Source organism: Lissotriton vulgaris, chromosome 12, assembly GCF_964263255.1.
Source record: "Lissotriton vulgaris chromosome 12, aLisVul1.2, whole genome shotgun sequence".
NCBI classification, from domain to species: Eukaryota; Metazoa; Chordata; class Amphibia; order Caudata; family Salamandridae; genus Lissotriton; species Lissotriton vulgaris.
This window is the reverse complement of record NC_141700.1, coordinates 724,196,611-724,221,433: the sequence shown is the minus strand read 5'-3', so window position 1 is coordinate 724,221,433 and position 24,823 is coordinate 724,196,611. Positions and strand designations below refer to the sequence as shown.

Here is a 24,823-nt window from a genome sequence, read left to right as displayed (position 1 = left end):
TAGGACCATAATTGATCAACTACTCCAGTCCAAAACACACAGCAAAAAGAGTGCAGCATGCCTTCGCCGGTTAGCACCGTCATTGTCACACATCATGCAAGGATTGAGTAGAAACCCTAATTTGTGCCAGAGGTTACATGAAAAACCGGAAGACCAATATCCCCGGTTATCTGTATTGTGGAAACAGGTAGCTGTTCCCTAAGGGTCATTTCGATTGTTATTGCTATATTTCGAAATATTGGAAGGAAGCATATGCATACTATTAAAAGAAACCCTGTGAGTTTTCGTCAACAAAACATGAGTTTTATATAGAGAAAACTCCAAGGATGTAACTGAAAATATTGAAAACTTGCTGCATTCACTTAGCCTCTTTATATAGATTGAAGAAAAAAGGAGGTGAAACGACAGTCTGTATATCTCTCAAGCGTTGAGCGCTAGATATAGACATTCGCCCTAATGCTTCAAGTTATGTCCTTGTGGGAGGGCAGGGCGGATATACAGACGTGGAGGCTGAATGTATTGTCGAACAAAGGTGCTTTTATTTTCAGTAAACACAGTTTCCTGTTTAATAGGGCTAGTATGAGTCTCTTTTCCACTATCAAAAGGGCTGGTCGCAGTGGCTCCGGTGATTCCTCCTTCTTCAGGTGATAGGTGGATGGGGTGGTCTTCATAGTCGTCCGTGGTGTCACTTTCCCGGAGGTTCGCCCAAGAGAAAAAAGAAAGGAAGCCTATCAGGTCACTGTGCTATTGAATTCTGACCGTCACCTACACCCAGTAGTGCTCAAGGTCTATGGACTGTGAGGGTAATAAGGGTTGTTAGGGAAGTGGAATATCTTGGATACTGTTGAGTTGTCAGGAATTAACACACCACCAAATGAGGCAATAAGAGGATGGTCAGAAATTAACACATTACCAAATGAGGCAATAATAGAATGGTCAGGAATTAACACACCACCAAATGAGGCAATAATAGGATGGTCAGGAATTAACACACCACCAAATGAGGCAATAATAGAATGGTCAGGAATTAACACACCGCCAAATGAGGCAATAATAGGATGGTCAGAAATTAACACCACCAAATGAGGCAATAATAGGAAGGCAGGAGTGCACAACATTTAACATTCAGGTGTTCCTTCTAAGCATCAGCGTTATACCGTATAAATAAACAGTAAATCCTTTCCGTGCAGACACCTTCTAAGTACCTCCTCCCCACCCTCCTTTTAACAATACATTTTGTTGTTTCATTATTTACCACCAACTTCTAGTTGGTGGTAAATAACGAATCCTTAACTAAGGAATGCACTAACCTAAGTGCTTTCTACATCCTGTATTCGGTATTTTACCGAATCGATATGTTAAGAATTCGGTATTTTACCGAATCCTTAAATTACCAATTCGGTAAAATACCGAATCCTACAAAAAATGACACCTACATCTGGAAAGCCCAATACAGGTCGGTAACGGACAAAATTCACTAATTTTGGCTGTTACCAACCGATATTGGGTGTCCTACATCTGGCCCTTAGTCTCAAAATGCGACATCTGCCAGCAGATGAAAGATTCCACCGTAACATGCCCAGCGCAGACTCCATTATTAATATCTGACTAACCACTAGCGTGTGTTTACTTCGACCACTGCAGCCCCTTGCAAAGAGATAGGGCTTACAGTTATATCATGGTTGCAGTGGATTCCTGCTCAAGATTCCTATGGGTGTAGCCCCAACGCTCGGCTGATGCTCGAACGGTTATAAAACATTTGGGAGTCTTCATAAGGACATACACAATTGGTACATTACAATCTGACCAGGGCCCTGCGTTTAGCTCTTGGGCTTACAAGGAGGCCATGCGAGGATTGGGTGTAGCATTGCGGCACTCCTATCTATACCATCCCGAGAGAAATTTAGTTGTGGAGAAGAAAAAATGAGACTTAATGCAGTCTTTAACAGCTAGAGTATTAGGCACAGGTGTGAGGTGGATAAAACATCTATGTGGAGTGCAGCAGGCTTTGAACAATATGCCAAGAAGTTCTCTAGGGGCGTCACTCCATATGAGGTCCTATCTGGGACAAGAATGTGGTACCTGATCTTGATTGTGAAGGCGCAGTGGCAGATGAAAAACCTTCTGACATCCATGATCATTTGGCTGTTTTAGAGGATCTAAATGAATCCAGGACACAATGAAGTAATGTCCACCTGAAGCAGACCGCCACTGGGGAAGTCAAATCTGTCATGGCAAAACCTGTCTGGATCTCAAAAGTCAGGGATCTGGTCAGAGAGAAAATAGCGGACAAGAGAGAATGTGGGCGATCCTACAGAAAGCTTGTACAGGTCCTAGCAGTTGAAGGAAGAAGAAGTGTACTTCTACCGCCTCTTGCCGGAAAAAAGGAGAAAAGATTTGTCTCAATCAACCTAATAAACCACACTATGTGGCTGATACTGAATAGTACACCACGTGGACTCCAAAGTAGCAGACCCCCTCCTCTAGCTTCAATTCAAGTTCAAATGGAAAGACTCATCACATTTGAAGTGTAGTGTAGTTCCTATATTCCCAATAGGCTCTGCGCATTGGAATAATATATCCTATAGATTTGACGTAGGACGTAGGTCAACTAGGTCTCTATTGAATATACTAAACTTAATTGTGAGTGCCAGCTAGGTCAGAGGTCACTAGAAACTTTCTCGAATTCACAAAAAGGGATTAGTTTCTGACAACCGCATAAACATGACAACTTTGTTTCCCCAAGAATAAAACGTATCTTTAGAGTCGTGGAAACAATAGATAAGTATTTCACCTAGTCAATCGTGCATGCTTTGTTTCTACAGAGTTGCAGAGAAATAGCGAGACGGGTGTTTTTCAATAAAAGGTTTATTGAACAGTCTTCTTTCTCATGCAAGAGAATTAAACTGCTACAATCGTTAGGCAGACTGAAAAGTATAATGCGCACAACGAGAATAGTTTTATACAATAATACTGTAAGAGCATTGTATGGTTTCTAAGCCATATAAAAATACATATATAAATACACAGGCAAAAATACTCAACTGGCGCTTCTAAAATACGCCTACCCCAATGTACCTAACCTAAGTCTATTACGAGGGAAGAAGTAAGTATTGCCTTTTGCATAGGTTTAGTTTTGCCAAGAATCTACCAAAGGTTTCTCTAGGTTCTAATCAGCTCCATACCTTTAGAATGAAGGAGGCCTGGTATCTCTTTCTCGGGACTCGATTTCCCAACGCCCCGCAAATGGAGTCAGAAACACTGGAGCTGGATTTCTCAGCACAGTAGGGCAGCTTCCTGATCAGTGCATCAGCTGGAGAGTCGGCTTCCTTCGGCACTTGCTGAAGCGAGCTGCGTCAGGCAAGTAGGACCCCTAATTATATCCATCTCTTGGCGTTTTAGGTGGTACCTTATCAAGAAATAGGACGTTTTTAGGAATCGGCATTTCGTATTTGCTGTGTACCTTCGCCTATAAATGTGAGTATTGGTGTAGGGATGGCGTATTTTGGTTAAATGTAAGAAATAGGAGATCTAGTTAGTGATTTTCGCCACTTATGTCTTGTAGGTGGCAGATTTTAAAGAAGCTTAACGGAGGTCTGATATACGTACCGCGTGTTTAGCACAGATTCTATTTTAAAGATGTGAGTATATGTTTATCGCTACCGTAAAAAAGGATTGTGCCAAAGGAGGCACATATGTACCCTTGATTTATTGGTTATTGTCCTTTTTTGTAGTTTATACTGCAACCATATACTGCATTCGTCAGTACCTCTTTATAGTCTAACCAGAGACATAGACCCTGGATTTGGGTCATATTGCGGATACAAGCACTGCGAAAGGTGGGTCTACGTGTGCATATGTTGGTGTAGGTAAAGCGCCTTAATATTGCCAACTTCTTTGGGCTGAAATATACTACATGCCTTTATGTATTTATCTCTGAAATCATAGGTTGCTGATTTGTAGGAGTTCCTTCTCGTAATTCGCGAGATACATTAAGGACGCAGGAGTGATCTACCTTGAAACATTAGCATATTTGCTTAAGAGGTATGTGATTGGATAAAAAATGCTATATGTGTGCTTTTATAAAAGGGTGGTCCTGTTGGTTCCCCTTAGTTAATGACCTACCAGGATGAACTCATTTATATCCTTCTGAGAACGATAAAAGGATAACTATACTCCTATTTGGAGATCTTATTAGTTGGTCCCTCAGACAAAGATTAGTTTCCAGTATGAAAATGAATTAGGACATAATGCGAGTATCCTCCATACCGTAATAATAAATGAACATGTTTGAAGGTTTAGAGGAAAGCACCTGAATGCGTTTTATCCTTCAAGTATGGAATGTCATAGATATCCTTGTTATTACATTCTATTATCTTCTATCAACACTATGATCAATTATTTGAGATAATGTTTTGTGTTTGATTTGATGTTGTAAACCCTGTACTTTGTGAATTCTGTACTCTGTATTGTGATATGTGATCAAATGTTTTGCGATACTTCTAACAACGGTTGAAGCAATGTAATTGTGAGATGTGCTTTAGCAGAATGTTCTATGTATACATGCATTTAATGAAAAAATCTTTTTTAGTGTCAGAATTAACTGGGAAGACAATATATGTATACCTGATGAAGGTGGCTTTATTAGAAGGTCCGCCGAAACGTGTCGATGCTTAAGAAAAAGTAGGATTGTGCTATATACTAATTGAAGACAATTCTGATGTTTTGCTGAATTGAGTTTCTGTCTGGTACCTCCTTTTTATCAATAGGAATTTGAGTGTTTCCTTATTTTAATTGTCTGTCCCTTGTTTTTTAACTATTTTGGATTTTTTACTATGAGTAAATTGTTTAGCATACTCTTATAATCTTGTCTACCTTTACATTTTGCCTCACCAATATAGTGTCGCGTTAGTATTTGTTGTTCTTGTGTATGTGTCCTGAGAATATATGTTCCAACATTAAGGTGTCCCAAAGGGAATATTTGTTTGACGAAGGTCTATTGTGGTACTCCATCCCTTTGGTTGTGGGGTCCCTCTCTCTTTTATTAGAGTTAACAACATTGACCTCCAGGATATATTCCTTATGCAACATTGTATCTTCTGCGATAGACATACTAGAACAAGATGTGGCCATATTAAAACACAGACAATCTCAATTAGGTTCTATGATGTTGGTAAGCAGGACGCTGCAATCTTTGTGTGCAGGCTATGTGCCTTATCGTTTTATCAACAGCAGGTCTCTGTTTTCTGATTACAATCCACCAGATAAACAGATAGAAATGGCATAAAGGGGAGCAAAATGTACAATGCTGCGTATTGAAAAATTGGATAGATTACCATTTACGGTGGCAGACTCACAGTCCACAGAATGGCTAATCCATGGCCGCATAACTCTACAGGTCACTACTTTTCAGTTTCAGTATTGCCTTAAACAAAAGCAGGCAGGCAGATATTAAAAAATGGGTAAGGAATCTATTAAGGAGTCATAGGAATTACCATACAGATTTCGATGCTGGAGTCGAGATCGAGAAATGTTTTTAAGCGGTACAAACTTTCAGAATGAAGTGGATCACTCATATGTCAGGATATAATGCTGCACAGGGCTTGTAATGGTTCTGTAGTGATCTTGTCCTGTCATCTGAGGGGTGCCCCAGCTGCAATGATTACTCCAGCATTCAGGTTACTTTCAAATGGGAGTTACTTGTTGCTGAACAGTCAAGGCTGCTGCGAAATGCTCCCGGGCATCGCATATCTGGTAATAGTGAACTCCAGGGTTACTTGTTGTATGCAAGTATTGCTTCCACCGACACATACAGTCAGGGAGGCCCTGTTATGGCCTTCACTGAATGTTTCTTTAATACGGTTTGATACTCTAGGCAGAATGAAAGCCATGCGTTTACAGAAGTCTGTGCCCTTACCCTCCGCATGAGAGACTTTTGATCTCCAGATCGCAAGGTCTTCAGCAGAGATACAGGTGCTTATCCATACATAGTGCCATTTCCATTTCGCAGGAATGGTAAATCGTATCTTTAACATGTCTAATACAACAGGCATGGTCCACCCATTTAAGACCATTGGTTCTGGACTTCTAGGCACCCTTCAGGTGGTACTTGGAGTTATACTAAACTTCATACACTCCGTATTCGGAAGCATCTTTGGAGGACTTCCGCTAATCGTGTTTCTAATAGCAGGTATCCTGATTGTTTTCTATGTGCTATGCAATGGACTTCCCAGTCACCAAGGAGATGGAAAAAGCACTCCTGAATTGTAAATACCGTGACCGCATTGTACAACATCTAGGCATGCCTCGCCTAAGAGAACTGAGTGTATCTTGGTTCTTGTCATTTTGACCAGTCTGGATGGACTGCATCTTACCTGTACTCCGATGCCTGTTTTGCGGAGAAGGATGCGTGTTAGATCTTTGTTTGACACTTCCATCTTGTGCGCAACCGGATGTGAATGCTCTACTAGACCTGATAACAACCCATGTTCTGCAGTGTCCTCATCGTATTCCAATGTTGATGGCGGCATTCCTTGAGCCACCACAGCTAGTAACTGCACCTGTTGGTATGGACACCGGCTCCTCCACTGACACCCAGGCTTTGGACGGCCCACAGCCTGCCCCGGCACTGGCTGCGGACAGTGTGGAAGATCATCTGTGCTCAATTGACATAATCTGCAAGGTGCTACAGGGGCCATCTACTGCGGAAGCAAGCTGTGGAAATGTTGCATCTACCAGCCAGGACACATAAACAGTTGACTCATTTGGCTTGTCATGTGCTATAAGAAATTTGCCAATTTTTTTAAAAAAAACAAGCTTAATTTAGGAACTCAGAAAACAAAATTGACATTCCTTTCATTTTTTAGGGCATACATGGCTTCCTAATGCTTATAGTGGTTCGGACTATAACTACGGACACTTTAGAGCTAAGGCTTGCAAACATTTTTCTTTTATAATTTTTTTTTGAAGTTTTTAGGGATTTAGCAAAACAAATGTTTAATGAACTTTGAGAGTACCTATATCTGGTTAGACCAGTAGTACGGTAATAAGTTACGTATGTCGTCCAGTCAGAAGAGGAATGGGTGCTATATTCCAAATAGGTACCCTATATAGGCGCAAGCAACATTGCAACCTTTAACCTATATTCTTCCCTACATTGCATACAGTGAGAGCAAGTTTACGTAAAGCATGTGAAATGTAAGCAGGAACAACATGGTTACCTTGACGCTTTTACATTAATTATTCAGATATCAGTGAGTGCTTTTGCCAGCTCTTACCTCTGCTGGTTGCACTTAAACACTTGTGTGCCGCTCTGTCGACAATCAAGTCCCGGGATCAAGTGACAAGACAAATACTGTGCCTCCGGTTTAGGAAAGAACACATGTTCAGAGGGCACGGCAGGGGCTGACAAGTTGACTATTTTGTCAACATTCTCTGTCCGGGCTGATGGGGGGCTTAGGAAGGAATGGGCCCAGCAGGCTGTAAAACTATAACATCCTGCGCTAGAGGATCAGGTAATGTGACTTCTCAGCTGGGGGATGTGAAAAAGGAAAAACAAAGCTACCACCCACTGGTGTGTCCAATCTTTGAAGCATGAGTGTGCTTCTGGTCACTAAAAGGGCGGTGTGAATGTGGGAAAACAGCAGGCAAGACCCGCTCCATGGATCACCCTCGTGATGGCTGGTACCCCCAGAGTAGACTCACAGGAAGGCTGGTTGGGGCACGGCTAATTGATCTGTTAAATTCTGGCCTGCCTGCTCAGCGCTGTTCATGAATATTATCTCTCTGACGCATAGCATGTTAAATTTGAAGACACAGTTGCATGCCCTCATATGTTAGACAATTTTAGCATGCTGGGCTGCCTCATTGGTAGTGTGCCTCAATTGCAGTATTGTCAGAAGGGGGCTAGACTACGTGACTAATGCATTTTAATGCAGGAATGCGGACACTAGCATTAAAATGTGTTAGTCAAAAGCCTGATGCATCCCTACCCTAACCCAGCCCTGAAACTGCGAAAAGTAAAATTATAATAACGTTATTATAATTTTATTTTTCCTGCTCAAAGAGAGCATTTGTTAAAGTTTTCATGTTAATCACAGCGCCCATCATGAGCTGAAATCAACATGAAAACTTGAACAAATGCACACAATCACCCCGAAACCCAGCTCAATTAAGAACAGAAATGCAGCAACATTGCTGCTATGGTTTCAAATTGCTATGTGGGATGGTTTCAAACCTGCCTTAACACCGTTAACGTGGATCTGTATGTGAGGAAATGCACAGTCTTTTCATTTTTTTAAGAAAAAGTTTGGAATGATATTTAGCGCTGCACCCACAGGCGTGCCTGGTTACTGGCGCACACAGCCTTGCTTGCAGCGCACATAGACCTTACACTGCCGCACACAGATTAAAAAAATAGAGGGAACATTGGTTATCACCCCATCAGATATTGAGGGAAAAGCAATGTCTCTGCCTGCTGTGCCTGCCACTGCTTAGATACATATCACAGGTTACTTCATCCTTGACTACCGTAAACGATTGTCTGATGTGGTTCATTCGGTGTCTCATCAGGTTGAAGCCGTGACTGCACAAACCTCAAAAGTCCTCTACCACTATCTGAGCCCAGGTAATTGGGTGCTCATCAGAAAGCATGTGAGGAAAAGCTGTCCTGACTCTCGGTGGCATGGGCCATGCCAAGTGATACTGGTGGGGAATACTGCTGTGAAGTGTGGAGGAGTACCGAACTGGATTCATGCTTTTCATAACCAATGAGTCACAGGTCCCTAAGACAAAACATTTCCTCTCCTAGAAGTACTACAAACCATGACCGAGGGGTCACTGGAGAGGACAAGCCAAGCTGTGGAGGTTCCTGAAGAGGCTGGATACATACCAGATTAAGCTGAGGGGGTAAGGCTACACAAGACTCTGGTGTAGACTTTGAGAGAGGCAGTAACGTTGCAAGTGGTATAGAGTCTGGCTCCGCTGAAGAGACTGGTGTGACAAATGGTTGTGTGCAGTTAAGGAAGAAAGATGTTGCTGGTGAGACATGGCCTGTGAGACAGAGGAGAAGAAACCGGAGACATCCAAAGGAGATCTTGCACCAATAAGTGAATCGTCGGAGTCTAATCTGTGTGAAACTGAGCATGCCACAGGATGTGCTAGAAGGTCTAGAACAGCTTGAGTGCCGTGTCAGAGATATTCCTCTTCCGAGTGGAATTATCTGGTTACAAATTCAGGTGAGAGCGAGGTCCGAGATTTCGATACTGATTGCCAAGATCTTGCTGAGAGTTCCTGGAATTGACGCTAATACACTTCTGTCATTGACTGTACCTTTTCCAGCAAGGTTGAGTGGCTTACAGACTCTGATTTTGGAAGACATTCAGCGACTCTTGACCTTGCTGGTAGGTCGCTCCCCCACCACACAGCTCCGCCTGTGTGTCCTGACCCTGCCTCTGCCCCATGATTGTGCTCGTTTTTCTTCCCTCTGCCCCCTGATTGTGCTCGTTTTTCTTGCCTCTGCTCCCTGATTGTGGTCAATTTTCCTGCCTCTGCCCCCTAATTGTGCTCGTTTTTCTTGCCTCTGCCACTGATTGTGCTCGTTTATCTTGCCTCTGTTCTCTGATTGCGCTCGTTTTTTCTTGCCTCTGTTCCCCGATTGTGATAGTTTTTCCTGTCTCTGGCTCTGATTGTGCTCGCTTTTCTTGCCTCGCTCCCCCTGATTGTGCGAGTTTTTCTTGCCTCTGTTCCCTGATTGTGCTAGTTTTTTCCTGCCTCTGTTCCCTGATTGTGCTCATTTTTATTGCCTCTGTTCCCTGATTGTGCTTCTTTTCTTGCCTTCTGTCCCCCTCGCTGCCCTTGATTTTTCCCTTGCCCCTTGCCCACTACTCACCTCCCGCTGCTGCTGCCCCACCCCCGTGCCCATTCGCCATCCCCTGCCTCCCACCTCCCACCTCCCAGCTGCTCCTCCCTCCCAGCACCGCTTCAAATGGCGGCGGCTGCGCCGCTGGCGTGCCGAAGGCAAGCCCGTCTGTGCCCATCCACGCCTGGACCACACCCAGCGCCAGAACCCCTGGAGCCCGCAAACACCACAACACCAGACTCCACTACGACGCCAGCAGCCTCCACGCACTCAACACCGGCCGAAACCACACCTGCTTCCAGGCCACCCCTAAACTGACCCACGGACCTTTCTCCTGCCGCACCTGCAGCTTCACCTGCGACAGAACCACCAAACCTCCAAGGACTGGACCCAACCACCTCCGCTGCATACTCCTCAACACCCGCTCCGCACTCAAACACGCCGTCGAGCTCTGGGTTCTGCTGAACACCTCCGCCCCAGACGTGGCCTTCCTGACCGAGACCTGGTGGAACGACTCGTCGGCACCCGACAATGCCATAGCCATCCCGGACGGCTACAAGATCACCCGCAGGGATCGCGCCAAAGGAACCGGAGAAGGAATAGCTATTGTCAGCAAGTCCACCCTCAAGGTCGCCACCCATGCAGACGTCACCCTCCACACCGCCGAACACCTGCACTTCCGGATCCACACTGACCCCAACACCACCTTCAGAGGATCACTCATCTACAGACCACCCGGACCCCGGGCTCAGTTCAGTGACTCCATCGCCGACCTCGCCAGCACCCATGCAGTTGCCTCCACGAACTACATCCTCCTGGGGGACCTGAACTTCCACCTCGAGAACAACAACGACACCAACTCCGCCACCCTGATCGACAACCTCGCCAACCTCGGCCTCAAACAACTTGTCAAAGCACCCACCCGCTGGCCACACGCTGGACCCCGTCTTCTCCACAGGCACCCACGTCGCCTTCAACCACACCATCAAACTCCAATGGACCGCCCACCGTTGCATTCATTTCACCTTCAAGAAACCAACCACGCACCACCGCACCCAACAGCTGCCTCGCCACTGCTGGAGCAAAGTCACCGAAGACCAGCTGATCACCACCCTCGACCAGAACCCACCCACCGACCCCACCAACCCAGATGCCGCAGCCCGCAACCTCAGACAGTGGATCGACGACTGGCCAACACCCTTGCCCCGCTCAAGAAACCCTCCAACAGCCACGCCAGCAAGAGAGCCACCTGGTTCACCAACGAGCTCCAGACCTCCAAACGTGCATGCTGGAAACTGGAGAAAATATGGCTCTACGAACGCACACTGGACAACCTCGCAGTGCACAAGGACGCCACCCGCAGACATCACCACCTCATCAGATTAGCCAAGAGACCCTCCTTAAAAGACAACTTGGATAACAACGCACATGACAGCAAAGAGCTCTTCAGCATCGTAAAGGAACTGTTCAACTCCAGCGCCAATGTCAATGATATCCCGCCCTCACAAGAACTGTGCGACTCGCTGGCCATCTTCTTCCACCGCAAGATCGCTGACATCCACGACAGCTTCAACACCACAACTGCCCCGACTACGCCAGACTCCACCTCCCCTGCGAACACCACCAGTGCCATCCGCCTGACCTGCTGGTCCAACGTCAACGACAACGAGACACGCAAGGTCATGAACTCCATCCACTCAGGATCTCCGTCAGACCCATGCCCACACCACGTATTCAACAAAGCAGACGCAGCCATCGCATCCCAACTACGGAAGGTCATCAACATCTCCTTCGAAACAGCGACATTCCCGGAAAGCTGAAAGCACGCCGAAATCAACGCCCTCCTCAAGAAGCACAAGGCGGACCACAAGAACCTCAAGAACTTCCAGCCCATCTCCCTTCTCCCGTTCCCGGCAAAGGTCATCGAGAAAATCATCAACAGGCAATTGGCCCGCCACCTGGAAGACTCAAATTCTCGTCTGTCTTCAAATATTTGTATTAATGTTCTGACAAATTGGTATCTGCTTATTAAAAATAAAATTGTGTCAACGATCAAGACCCGTTTCCATTGAGACACTTCATCAAATAATTCTCCTGGTGTGGAGATCAAAGTACATTCGTGACCATGGTATGGTCCATTCGTTCAATTCACCGTCATGTAAGGCTACTCACAACCGCACCCGTCCGTCGGTACTTTGATATCCACACCAGGAGGATTATTTGATGAAGTGTCTCAATGGAAATGGGTCTTGATCGTTGACACAATTTTATTTTTAATAAACAGATACCAAATTGTCAGAACACTAATACGAATATTTGAAGACAGACGAGAATTTGAGTCACCATAAAACAAATGAAGCCCTGAGGAAGTCCCAAGCGGGATGAAACGCGTTAGCGGCAAGCAATGCTGTTGTGTTTTTATGGAAGTTTGAACAATAAAGAATGAATTAAATCTACAATCAAGTCTCATAAATTGTTTATTCTCAAGAAGCCATTGAATGTTATATTATATTGTTTTGCACATTGTGATTTCTTTGATTTGTTGCTATAGAAATTTTGAAAGATACATTAGATACAAGTACTCTAGTGCTGGCTCATTGTGTGTGTACAATTCAAGTGTAATATTGCATAATCTATAGATAATTCCGCGTCCAACTCTGCAAAGAAACTGGAACAAAATCACCATCGACCAGATCTCCTCATCGCTTCTTCTTAACCCCCCAGCCCACTCCTCAAATCCCGATCAAGCCGCCTCCAACCTCACCCTATGGTTATCCAACAGCGCCAACATCCTAGCACCACTGAAAAAACGACAAAACAAACTCGGCAGCAAGAAGGCCTCCTGGTTCAACGATGATCTTAAGAAATCCAAGAAACTCTGCCGCTCCCTTGAGAAGGCCTGGAAAAAAGATCCAACCACCAGCACCAAGGAAGCCTTCAAAAACGCCACCCGCTTACACCACCAACTGATCCGAAAAGCCAAGAAAGCCGCTTTCAAGGACCGACTAGATAACAACGCCCACAACAGCAAAGAACTATTCAATATCGTCAAGGAATTTACCAATCCCACGGCCAACTCCAACGACATCACCCCCTCCCAAGCCCTCTGCGACTCCCTAGCCTCATTCTTCCACAACAAAATCGCAGACATCCACAACAGCTTCGACAACCAACCCGAAGACCAACCCACCCAACCCCTTGCAGGACCCCCACCTCCCTTGAACACCCTCAATGACTGGAACCCAATCTCCACTGAGGACACCATCCGCCTGATGAACTCCATCCACTCAGGATCCCCAACTGACCCATGCCCTCACCACATCTTCAACAAAGCAGACTCCATCATAGCACCACACCTCCGAGATGTCATCAACTGCTCCTTCAACTCCGCCACCTTCCCGGAAAGCTGGAAACATGCCGAACTCAGCGCCCTCCTGAAGAAACCCACAGCTGACCCCACCGAACTCAAAAACTACCGGCCCATCTCGCTCCTTCCATTCCCGGCCAAAGTCATCGAGAAAGCGGTCAACAACCAGCTCGCCGCCTTCCTTGAAACAAACAAATCCCTTGACTCCTCACAATCCGGCTTCCGAGCCAAACACAGCACTGAAACCGCCCTCATCGCAGCAACAGACGACATTCGAATTCTCCTGGACAATGGAGACACAGTCGCCCTCATCCTCCTTGACCTCTCCGCAGCCTTCGACACAGTCTGCCATAGCACCCTTCTACAGCGCCTCAAAAACATCGGAATACAAGGAAAAGCATTGGAATGGATCACCTCGTTCCTCACCGGAAGAACCCAGAGAGTCTGCCTCCCTCCATTCATCTCAGAGGCCACTGAAGTCATCTGCGGCGTACCCCAAGGATCCTCACTCAGTCCCACCCTCTTCAACGTATACATGAGCCCCCTCGCGGCCATCGCACGCCAACACAACCTCAACATCATCTCCTACGCGGATGACACTCAACTGATCCTTTCACTCACCAATGACCCTAGCACCGCCAAAACTAACCTACACGAAGGAATGAAAGAAGTAGCCGAATGGATGAAACACAGCCGTCTGAAACTGAACTCAGATAAAACAGAAGTCCTTATCTTAGGCACCTCCCCCTCTGCCTGGGACGACTCTTGGTGGCCAGAAGCCCTTGGAAAAGCACCCATCCCGACGGACCACGCACGGAACCTGGGCGTCATCCTGGATTCCTCACTTTCAATGAATAGACAAGTCAACGCCGTCTCTTCATCCTGCTTCAACATTCTTCGCATGCTCAAAAAAACATTTTGTTGGATCCCCACCGAAACTAGGAAAACGGTCACCCACGCTCTGGTCACGAGCCGACTGGACTACGGAAACACCCTATACGCCGGTACTACCGCTAAACTCCAGAAAAAACTCCAACGAATCCAGAACGCTTCAGCCAGGCTCATATTAGACATCCCGCGCAAAGAACACATCTCTGGTCACCTGAAAAACCTCCACTGGCTCCCCGTCAATAAGAGGATCACTTTCCGGCTCCTAACCCACGCACACAAAGCACTCTACGAAATCGGACCAGAATGCCTCAACACACGACTGTCCTTCTACACCCCCTCACGCCAGCTACGATCATCCAACCAAGCCCTGGCCACTGTACCTCGCATCAACAAAACCACCATGGGAGGTAGATCCTTTTCCTACCTGGCAGCTAAAACCTGGAACTCACTTCCCACTCACCTTCGCCTTACTCAGAACCACCTAGCATTCAGAAAGCAACTTAAAACGTGGATATTTGACCAGTAATTCCCCACCCCTCTTCAAGCGCCTTGAGACCCTCTGGGTATGTAGCGCGCTATATAAATTTTCTGACTTGACTTGACTTGACATTTAGCTATGCTGAATAACAGCAGTTATGTCCATCCCTTTCAACTCTTCTTGTTCGATACTACAGTCGAAGGGCAGCAGGGGGCGCTTTGGCATTATTATACGGATGCTCCGGATAATGTATTAATCCCCCTTGCAGAACGGAAAATAAAATATGACGTTTTTAGCTGAAAGTATTATTTTGTTTTGTGCAAGTAACCATCATAGTATGGGCAGAAAGTAATTTGCAGGGCCCACATATATCTTATTTATTTGGTTTGTAAGAAAATGATTGAGGACACCTATGAAGTGAGACATAATACATGATAAGCAGACGAGTACTTTATGAAAGGTGAACGAAGGAAAGACAATAAAATACAGAGTTAATCCAGCGCCAACATAAAATGAAAAGCTAAAATATGAGGGTTGACGTCGAAAATGCTAGCAGAGGATGGTTTCGATCCATCGACCTCTGGGTTATTGGCCCAGCACGCTTCCGCTGCGCCACTCTGCTACAATACCCTGAATGGTAAATCATTATAGTCATGAAATCTACAATCAGAGCTGTGATGCACACACAGTGTGACAGTAAAGGACACATTGTGTAAAACACTTACCTGGGGGCGGTCTTCACATAGTTCAAGTCGGGGGCAGACTAAAGATTACACATATATATGTTATGCTAAACTCTTCTTTGTTTTGTCACGTTGTGTTGCTTTGTGTTATGTGTGGAGTTACAGTATGTTAACCCTCATTTGCCAATATCTTGGCCTCTTGCTGCGTCTTGACATGGAGGAGAGTTTTGCTCCCAGTTTTTTGGAAGTAGGAACACGTTCAATGTCTGCGCGGCTAAAGTTCTCGATTGTTTCATCGGTTGTTTTCATCGCGAGGTTCTGTGCTGGTGTTTAGGGATTATCTAGTGTTTTTTTAGACTGATAGAATCAGATGTTGAAGTCTAATACTGTGATGTGGGAGTGGTTTTGGACGGGATGCCCCGCTGAGTCCACCTTTGAAAGCAGGGTTAAAATATGGTGGTCTCTGATATGTGATGTGACTGGACCCCAGTGATTTGTTTCACCGCCTCCAGAGCCCCTATCGAGAAGGGGTATATTAAAGGGCACCCCGGAGAATGGGAGATGGGTCTCAGACACCCGTAGCCTCCCCAGCACCGGTACCATCTGGTTCCGTCCAACGCGTGACGCCAATATGCCCTTACACACAGTGGTGAGTCTTTTTTATCGTTTTTATTGACTTAACAAACATGTAAAAATACTGTGCATTTTTTAATGTTTTCTACTGACTTAAGAAACATGTAATATTACTGTGCATTTTTTAATGGTTTTTATGGACTTAAGCAACATGTACTATTACTATGCATGTTTTGAATGGCAAACTATTAATCCCGTCAAAGTAGTAACATTGTGCGGGACTTTTCCCTTTAATAAAAGCCACTGGGTCATAAATGCAACTCTTACTGTGACTCAGATGGAAAGGGCGTGAGGAGAGTAGAAGGAATTGGGAGGACCCAGAACCAAGGAGACGAGGAGGGAATGATGTAAGAGAGAAGGGAGTGACTTAGATTGCATCATGATCCATAGCTTTGTGTTGTAGCTCTCCACCTGCAGCGCTGTTCTGGTGTCTAACACACTGGCGCCAAAAAGTGCTTACAGACAGATCTGTAAAGAATCGTGAAATATTAAAATAAGTCAGGGTCTGCCACCATATCAAGAACTAATATTTCTTTGCAGCTGCGAATCCTGACATGATTGTACGGAAATATAAAGTCAATTTCTCAAATATTTTGTGATGTTGGGGAGGACTGAGCATCAAACAGCCCTTTAAGTGCAAAAAGCGTTGTTTGACTTGCCTGAAAAGCTCATGTCAGGCGACCCTCAATGACTAAGGAGTTTAGGGGTGACACTGTAAGCCCTCTGCAGGTACTACTGTTGCATTTAAAACAAAAAGTGCCACACGCTTACTGATGAGCAAAAACACCTCGGGCCTCATTTATGAAAAGTGAAGCATCGCTGCGTGAAAACAGCGATGCGTCACTTTTCATTGCGCCCTCCTTGCGACACCAATGATGCGTCATAATTACAGTATGACGCATCATTGCGCAGGGAGTTACAGATATGTCATTATTTCTGATGTATCTGTAAGCGCAAAAGTGACGCATTGCTGGAGTGTGTCACAAAAGTGACGCAACTCCAGCAATGCGTCCGTTCACATGGGGCAAGCCCCATGTGTAAGGGCCTGCGTCAGTCTTACGCCTGCTGTGAGGCAGGCGCAAGATTTTGACTCAATGGTGTCCTAGAAGTGACGCAGTGAAATCTCATAGATTTCACTGCGTCACTTCTACGACCCTTCCTTGCGTCAATACGCCCCCCTTGCATACATTATACCTGGCGCAGGTATAATGTGGCGCAGGGGTTTACAAAGTGACGCATCTAACTAGATGCGTCACTTTGTAAATATGGCGCAGCAGGGAGCATTTTTTACGCCACTGGTGCAGCACAAAAAGTGACGAACCGGCGGCGTAAAAGTGACACACGGCCTCATAAATAAGGCCCTTCCACTTTTAGCCTTCATTTTCAGAGGGTACCGAAGCTGAACCGCTCCATCTTGTGTTCTAAAGTGATATTGATTTAGAAACTCTGATAGCAGAGATACATGAATAACACAATAGACAGATAATCGAAGCCTTGTTTATTAAGGTTAGCAGTCAAACTATGATAGGTCTATAGTTAGGAACATATCTACCCATTAAGAGGACACTCTGACCTCCTCAGGAAGTTGGCCCTCAGTTGCATGTTAGAAAGGGTCACAAGAACCCCTGTGTTGTCATAATCATGAATGTGCCTAGATGCCGTGGGGCTAATTTACAAGCCCCTTGCCCCGCCCTTATGCTTACTTTTCCCATGTTAAAAATGATGCAAAAGTGGCACAAGGGGCTTGAAAATCTGTCCCTGTGCATCTGCGCAAGGAGCGCAGCAGATATTGTGCGCACGTCTATCAGTGGTAAGCGTCTCGCTTCATCACACCTGGTCCAATTGCTCCTAATTTACTCTCTGGACACAAACTCCACAGTCGAGTGTTCACGGCGAGTCTGGATACAAAGGAGAAGCGCTGGAGATGCATGGCGCGGTTGGTTGAGGCGCATCTCAAGGCAGACGGGGTCTAGGCCGCAGGGATCCAGGGGTACAATCCATGGGACAATGCGGCTAGGTGGGCTGGGGCAACCGCTATCTCTGCAACAGGCCGGCGAGGTTTGGATTTGATGCCTGGAAAGAGCATGAGGGCCTCCAAGAACCATGAGGGCCTCCAGGAACCATGAGGGCCTCCAAGAACCATGAAGGCCTCCAAGAACCATGAGGGCCTCCAAGAACCATGAGGGCCTCCAAGAACCATGAGGGCTGCCAAGAACCATGAGGGCCTCCAAGAACCATGAGGGCAAGATGGAAACCAACCACAGAGCAGAGCTAGAGCTGTGGACAATCCGCTGATGAGTGATGGTGCACCCTGGGGGCTCCGGAGGGCTTCCCTCATTACTCGTGGACTGAGCTACAGAGTCTAGGGCCATGGTTTCTATCTTGGTACACCAGTGCGCCTTGGAGCAGGCTGGGAAGCAGGGGTAGAAGATCAGTCTTGTGTGGTACCTCCCCCCGCCCCCCCCCCCCCCGCACTCCAAGTCCTCCTTCAGGACTAACAGTAGCCGAGACCAGTTGTTTTTAAGAGATGCATTTGAATTTCAATGTACTTTAAGAAGTTGAGCAAAAACCATTACAATCCGAAAAATCACAAAAAATAAAACGAGGGGATAAATGCATGATAGATTAATTTATATATTAAATGTTAAACTTAAATCCACCACATTTAGCACGATGGTCAATCATAACCTCTCACACAAATGTAATGGTTCTACACAGAATCTGTGCATTCTCAGTTTCCTCGTAACTTTTTTCGGTCCATCAGGCGTGTACCCCTTTTGCCAAAATTACTCTCTGCTGCCACAATCTTGTTTAATTGTGCCCCAAAGATTTTAAAAAAATACAAATGACCAGTTCCTCTTCATTCGTGGCAAACCCACAGAATGTATTGCATTTATTAGGAAAATATAGTCACCTCTAAACTCCCATAGAGCAATTCAATTGAACCTCATTCTAATGATGTCATGTCTTACAGTCTAGTACAGATTTAGTATATTGTAAAAGAGAGCAAAAGACAACCCAAAAAACAATTAATGTGAAAGTCCACTAGATCCATCTTAAAAGAAACACTCTCAAGACGTTTGTTAGTTTGTCCTTTCAACCCACATTTTCTTGCGGCGAGGTTCGGGGTGTGGATGTGCCTATTCTCGGTATTTGAGAGCTGAGGTGAATGACAGCAGGTGCAGGGGGCGGACCAGTAAGAGAGGGGATGTGAGCAAAAAGCAGGGAATGCAAAATGTGAAAAAGGAATGCGTCCCTGGGTGGGCTCGAACCACCAACCTTTCGGTTAACAGCCGAACGCGCTAACCGATTGCGCCACAGAGACCTGCGATGGTGCATATGTGAGTCATAATTCCAGCCGAGTCCAGCGGACTGGGCCACGGAGGGCTGTCAGCTTGAAAGAAAGCTGGGCCATCCATGCCTTACAAGCGCCAAGCTAGCACTTCATGTCACCTAGCGCTTTCTGCTGCACTGAACCCGCCCTCAGATCGCAGCGCGTCTCTCAAACTACTCTTGCTTTAAAAGCTCTCCCTGCCTCCCTCTCGCGTCAGAACCAGCTGCACCGCCTGCCAGGGCCGGTGTCTGCCTCCTTTCCATAGACAGACTTCATGGTTTCACTGCCCCGCAGGAAGGGCTCCCCCTGGCGGCGGCTCACGAGCTCCCTCCACTGCTCTCTTCCCCGCGGCTACTTTTACAGCATCGACCTCTCTCTGGAGCATCGGACGTCCTCACCCCTCCGAGGCCGGGCCTGGCTGCAGATAGGCCTTAGGACATCGTCATATAGAATGACGTCACTGGGAGGGAGGGAGCGGAAAGTTTGCCCGAAAATGTGCCCCGAAGCCTCCTCTTATTTACCAAAGGGTCAAGCGGCGCCTGCCACACCCAGAGGAGGGGCCCTGGGTGCAGCTGGGAGAGGGCGGGAAACAGACAACAAGAATGCCGGGCTTGGAGAGGGCCGGGGTTGGTAGTAAGGTGCAAGCCCTCTCCAATAAGGAGTGCAACAAGACCCGATCTTCGGTGGCGGGGGCTAACACTCCCAGCCAGCGCTGGCCCTAGCACTGGTCGCACGCGGTGCAACAGTCTTTTTTGGCACTCCCTCCCCCATTTCCTCCTCCCTGAATTCCTTCACTATCACTCGCCAAAAATGCACCTCATCTCTCTATAGCTCCGTTCTGACAACCATTTAATTTTTTAAAGCGCTACTCACAGTTTGCTCATTGTCGGAGGGGGGAGAGGGAATTGTACAATGAAGTGTCAGAGCGTGTCATCAGCTTCCTTGGCTTAACGACACGCTCCGCCACTTCGGAAACGCAAGGCTGCGCTATATTTACCAAAATGTGGTGCAGCCTTGCGTTTTCACCTGCGATGGAGCTAATTTTAACAACTTAGCGCCAAGGCAGGCACACTTGCACCAGAGTGCAAGGGTATCTGCGTGCAGGGGAGGATTGTTTATGTGTAGGAAGGCGTCCCTTCCTGCACATAAACAATTCTAAAATGCAATTCTGTCATTTTCATGTGTGCTGCTTTACGCAGCACACATGAAAGTGACAGAATTGCATTTTTTTAATGTTTGTTTATGTAGAAGAAGGTACACCTTCCTGTACATAAACAAACCATGGCATTTTGCTTTTTCCATGTGTGCTGTACCAGGCAGCACAAATGGAAAAAGAATAAACCTGGAGAAATAATGCATTTCTACTCATTTCGCCAACTTAAGTCCAGGATTTTTCTAGTCTTTAACTTTGGCGCTGCCTCCTATGTATGCCATCCCTATACTTAGGGGGTTGCGTCAAATACAATGGGTGTTGCGGTGGAACGCCCACCGCAACACCCACTGCACTACCCTTTCACACTAACCATAGCATGAACGGGTGCCTTATGTACAAGGCAGCATTATGCCATGTTAAATGGCTTAATGCTGCCTTGTACATAAGGCAAGACCCCTATTGCCACGGGAACATCACAAAAAGTGACCTATCTGTGGCTATAAGGGCTTGTACATATGCCCCTCAGTTCTGTGATCTGCATGGTACACACTCTTTGTAGCAGGCACATTAAACCTCTGTGCTGTGTGGGTGGCAGGAGTGCCCATGTGAATGCAGGGTGATAGATGCAACAGTGTGAGAGTAGGGCAGGGGTACTCATAGTACGGCCCGCGGGCCGGTGGTGGCCCGGCATGCCTGCCCTGGCGGCCCGCGGACCTCGCAGACATCGTACCCGTATTTTAAGAACACATTTTTAAAGAATGTCTGCAAACACTGACGGGTGCAGCAGCAACACTTTGAGAGACTCTGCTGCTTTGTGGGGGCCGGGTGATTCATTCCAGTGATAGGCAGAGCAGCAGAGTCTCTCACACACACACAGCCGCACCCGAGTACTTCACAGGTCTTTAGAAAGACCATTTGCATGCTAGTGGAGCTTTGTTGATTTCACCTCTTCTTAGGCCCCTGCAGCTTCGCTCTGTGGGGGCCGGGTGATTAATTCCAGTGATAGGCAGAGCGGAGCTGCAGGGGCCTAAGAAGAGGTGAAATCAACAAAGCTCCACTAACATGCAAATGGTCTTTCTAAAGACCTGTGAAGGAGCACTTCGGGTGCGGCTGGAAGCGGGAAGCTGTCTCAGCCCTGGCAGACACACAGTCATGTTAGCAGTCTACTCAAGGTGACATTTTACCACAGAGATGCACTGCTCTAAATTTAATGCAGCTAGTTCCTCCAGTATTGAGTCAAGGGCAGTTTCCGATATGGTGGTGGGGTCATGCGCTTCTTCATCCTGCTTGGGAGTGCCCAAGAAGAGCATTTGTCTATGCTGCTTTTGGAGAGACATGCAATGATTTTAGCATTAGAATATAATGCATCATAGTGTGGCAAAGGTCTCGAAACACCTCAGGGTTCACAAGGTTGGTGGCACTCTGTCTGGAGTGAGGGCACGTAAGAGATGCTACTTCCAGAAAGTGAAGTGAATCAAGATTAGCTACTGCTGAGAATTAGTCCTATTAAATAGGAGTTCATGGGGCAAGAACATTCTGAAGGTAGTGAAACTCTTTACATCGAGGGAGGTAGAGGGAGGGAGGGAGACAGAGGGAGGGGGAGACAGATGGAGGGAGGGAGACAGAGGGAGAGGGAGAGGGAGGGAGGGAGGGAGACAGAGGGAGGGGGAGACAGATGGAGGGAGGGAGACAGAGGGAGAGGGAGAGGGAGAGGGAGAGGGAGGGAGGGAGGGAGACAGAGGGAGAGGGAGAGGGAGGGAGGGAAGGAGAGTGAGGGAGGGAGGCGGAAGTGAGGCAGTGAGGGAAGGGGAGTGAGGGAAGGGGAGAGAGGGAGGGGGAGAGGGAGAGAGGGAAGGGGAGAGAGGGAGAGAGGGAAGGGGAGTGAGGGAGGGAGAGGAGGAAGGAAAGTGAGGGAGAGGGGAGGAGAGAGAGGGAGACAGAGAGAGAGGGAGTGAGACAGCCAGAGTGAGGGAGAGAGAGTCAGAGTGGGTGAGACAGAGGGAGATAGGGAGAAAGGGAGAGAGAGGGATGGAGGGAGGGAGACAGAGAGAGAGAGAGAGAGAGAGATAGAGGGAGTGTGACAGAGATAGAGAGAGGGATGGAGGGAGGAAGACACAGAGAGAGAGAGAGAGAAAGAGAGATGTGTGTATGCCGGGTCTGGTGGCTCAGTGGACGAAGGAGTCCGCTGCAGGGACCTGTGTTCAGCCTCATGGTCACAGGTTTTTGTTGTTGCTCTAGCCCCGCCCCCTCCCCACTGACCCTGTCCCCACCGGTGCAGCCCTCGGACCCAAACCACAATGTAAATTTGGCCCCCGAGAGAAAGTTTGTGAGTACCCATGGAGTAGGGTAAGAGGATTGACTGCAGGTTGAGTGAGGTGACCATATGAATTTGGGTGTGCATGTTAGTACAGAGTGGGACGAATGAATGTATGGTTAGTGATGGGCTTATTTGAGTGAGATTGCAGATTGAGCAGTGACGGGGACATGTGAGTAAAATGTCATGTGAGTGCAGGGTGAGTAGTTTGCTCATGTGACTGCAGGGTAAGGTACAGGGTGAACAGCGCAAGTGCATTGTGAGTGCAGAGTGATCACTGTGAGTGCAAGGTGAGCGGGTGAATAGTGTGAGTCATAGTGATCAGTGTGAGTGCATTGTGATCAGTGCAGTGCTTTAAATGGGCCGGTACTCACCGGTATTGAGTACCGGCACCTTTTCATTTTCCCCGCTTGAGTACCGGCACTTTTTCTAGAAAAAAGAGAGTACCGGTACTCATGAGGACCTGACTTTAACTGAGGCAGCGCCCCCTCATCCCTTAACTGATACCACGGCAGCACCTTTAACAAGCACTGCATGGATTCAATCACAGGAGCTCGTCACCAGGACACAGCGTAAGCCATTGTAAGTCATCAGAGCAGGGGTGTGTAATGGGTGGCGGTGGGAGGCAATGTTCAGGACATAGCAAAATAACGTTTGCTAATGCTTTTACCGTGCCACGCATCTAAATTGCCTTCTTGCATGTGTAAACAAGAAGGGATCTTGTTACCAAACTCTCCGATTCTTATCGACCTTGGACAGACTGTAAGTCCAATGAAAAAGGTGGAGATTGGCACCTGGTTCCCCAGTACAGACGTCAGCTCTGGCCCTAACTCAGGTTTTCAAAAGTTTCATGAGAGACTTGTGCACTAGACAGATGGCTCAGTGGAATGTAGGACAATGGTTCGATTTAAGGCAGGCTGAAGCAGCATGTCATCCTTAGGCAGTTGATATAAGGAACACTTTTTACTTAGATTTTCGAAAAAATCGTTATGCAATTGCTTTATTAGTATTCAGACCTTGAGGTTTGATACATAAACTGTCCTCATTTCTATGGAATGCTTCACATTACAAACTTTATTTCAAACCGTTTGCAGGCGCGAGTGGTTCCGTTTAAAAAGTACTTCTTATATGCACAGATTGCAAAATCGAAGCAAATGGGAAATATTTGCTGAGGTGAACTTTGTGAATGCTGTATTCAGAAAGGAAGGTTTACTAAAAGTCATAATAGTGACAGTGGAGGCCATTTAAAGCTGAAACCTTCAAACAGTATATGAGCAGGAGTGGGTAAATCTGCCAAACACCCTAAAGGAAATTGGATTGTGCAACGGTTTGATACCAAAGATAAAGGGGTTATTGAGTTGGCAAAGAAACAAATAAACTGAATTGGGAGAAAGAAGTAAGACAAGCATTGGCAAAACCATTAGGTCTTGTAATGGGACAGTTAAAAAGAAGCTTTATGAGGCGGCGAGAAGATACATGGAAGGAATGGCAGTGGGTAGAAGAAACAGGCTAGGAAGAGGTGGAGGGGAGAAGAAACAAGATGGAGGAGGGCATGGGAAGGTTAAAGTGCAGTGACATGGCCAGCACTCACAGCGTCATATTGTAAAAAAACCCAGTAAAAATAGCACCTGAATCATAGCGCGAGCAGTGAATGAACGCTATATTTAAAGTACATAGTGGATCAATGTGTCTGCTGGAAAGCATATCATGCAACATGTAAATCACAGATTAGTTGTTTTATGCAGATAGCTTAGTTTATTACTGTTTTTGTTGCATAGAGCCTTGTGTTACCTGCAGGTCAAAGGTTAACATCCCTGTATTATAGCTTAGTGAGTTATGAACCTGCAATAAGGACCTGACTGAAAACAAGAAGGCATGAAGGATTATATTTAGAACTTGCTTTTTTTCCCTAGATCTTTTCTTATTTTAAAGTTGCTAAAAAAAGGTTACTTTGGATAGTAATAAACATTTATTAGTAAGTGCCATATATAGAGTTATTTGTGAGATAGCTAATGGACACATACATCCCACATTCTAACAATGCATGCAGATTTTGCGCATACAACCGTGGCACGGTCAAAAAGTGAACGCCGCCCCTTGTTCCGCCTTAG

General features: G+C 46.4%; 1 non-coding gene across 1 annotated transcript; it reads right to left on the bottom strand.

Moving 5' to 3' along the window:
- Nucleotides 1-19,162: 19,162 nt before the first annotated feature.
- On the bottom strand, nt 19,163-19,236 carry TRNAN-GUU (transfer RNA asparagine (anticodon GUU)). Its single transcript has one exon. It is a non-coding gene; the product is annotated as a tRNA-Asn (tRNA).
- Between the last annotated feature and the right edge of the window lie 5,587 nt (nt 19,237-24,823).